We start from the raw sequence: 2,089 nt of genomic DNA on the forward strand, positions 1-2,089 counted from the left end.
GACCTAGAGGACACAGTTACAGACGTGACATTAGTGAAGATATTGTGCCAATAGTTTACATAAGCAAATTGTCATGTTTTCTTAATTTTTCTTCTTAATACATTTTTAATCTGGTTAGTTTTTGTTTAAAATATTAATAATTTATTATCACAAATTTGTTATGTACTTAATACAAGGATGAGTTGTTATTCATATTGAATCCATTATTGAGGATGTTTTCACTCACAGGGTCCTGTCCTCTCCAGTTTGCCTAGCCCAAATGTTTGGTGAACTTTGTGTTAATACGCCGTCCATGACCTCGGTAAGACATCAGAAAAGTTGACCAGACCACACACTAGAAGGTGAAGGGATGACGACGTTTCGGTCCGTCCTGGACCATTCTCAAGTCGATTGTCTTGATCGACTTGACACAATCGACTTGAGAATGGTCCAAGACGGACCGAAACGTCGTCGTCCCTTCACCTTCTACTGTGTGGTCTGGTCAACTTACTTTAGCCACGTTATTGTGACTCATCGCCTGCATCAGAAAAATTATAATAAATGAGCCAGTCAGTCGTTTTCTCTCGTCGCTACGAGCTACATCAAAGTGAAGCATGTGGTAGAGAATGTGAGGCATTTTAAGCAGGCGAGGAGTCACAATAACGTAGCTGAAGCATGTTGACCAGACCACACACTAGAAAGTGAAGGGACGACGACGTTTCGGTCCGTCCTGGACCATTCTCAAGTCGATTGTGAGGCATTTTACTTCATATAATTTCGTTTTATGCTTTGCTTCATTTGTTATGCACCGTGTACCGTCCTGCAAGTACTCGCCTAATGTGATTGCGGGGGTTGAGCTTTGGCTCTTTGGTCCCGCCTCTCAACCGTCAGTAAACTGATGTACAGATTTTTTAGCCTATTAGGCTCCATTAAACCTACATTTGCAACTGTGTATGGAGTCTGCCTCCACCAAAGTGCATATACCTCCACAGGGGTTTATGCACCCTTCACTCATTCGGCTTTTATCTCCAGGTCTTCACGTTCGCTCAATGATAAGCAAAACAAATATTCATTTGTCTGGTGCACTCAGGTCCCTCCCGACCTGGTCCGTCGCCAGCCTAATAACCCCGGGTATAGCCTCAATCACCTCACGCAGCTAACACTGCTCTATATTACACAGAAGCGGTCGTGTTCTTTAACAATAACTTACGCAGCTGGGCCAGGCTGTGGGTCCGCCGGAGGGAGGGGGATGTGAGGAGAGTGCGGGTGTAATACCTGGCCCGGGGCGAGCCTCTCCGGGAGGAGGGAGGGAGAGGGGTAAAGTTCAAGGTGAGTGAGGCCGCCATCAGCGCGCCGGGTCGCACTTCCATCCTACGTTCAGCTGTTTTCAGGGGGAACATAAATAAGTTTTTCTCTTTAAATTCGTGTTACTCTTTTCCTATTTTACCACAGCTGTATGTATAAATTATATGACGGGGTATTCATTCACGGTCAGAGACAGAAATAGACAGCAAAAGGTTTGATTTTCCATTGTCGGGAACAGGAAGGCAGTAAGGCTGGTCGAGGTTACCTTACCTTACCTTGAGGTTACCTTGAGGTGCTTCCGGGGCTTAGCGTCCCCGCGGCCCGGTCGTCGACCAGGCCTCCTGGTTGCCGGACTGATCAACCAGGCTGTTGGACGCGGCTGCTCGCAGCCTGACGTACGAGTCACAGCCTGGTTGATCAGGTATCCTTTGGAGGTGCTTATCCAGTTCTCTCTTGAACACTGTGAGGGGTCGGCCAGTTATGCCCCTTATGTGTAGTGGAAGCGTGTGCTGTTGAACAGTCTCGGACCTCTGATGTTGATAGAGTTCTCTCTCAGAGTACCTGTTGCATACTTAACCAACACAGGTCTGGTCCTATGTACAAGTTAACTAAGAAATTTTTGGGTCCATATAAGGTAATCGAGCTTATTAAAGGTAACAAATACAGACTTAAGAACTTGTTAACAGGAGAGTATATAAATGAACATTTAGACCACATGAAGTTAGCTAAAATGACTGTTGACGAGACTGATGAGGAAGATGACAATGAACTTACCCAGACAGATACTCCTACTCGGACACCACCT

The sequence above is a fragment of the Procambarus clarkii genome, chromosome 8 (genome assembly GCF_040958095.1).
Source record: "Procambarus clarkii isolate CNS0578487 chromosome 8, FALCON_Pclarkii_2.0, whole genome shotgun sequence".
Classification (NCBI taxonomy): Eukaryota; Metazoa; Arthropoda; class Malacostraca; order Decapoda; family Cambaridae; genus Procambarus; species Procambarus clarkii.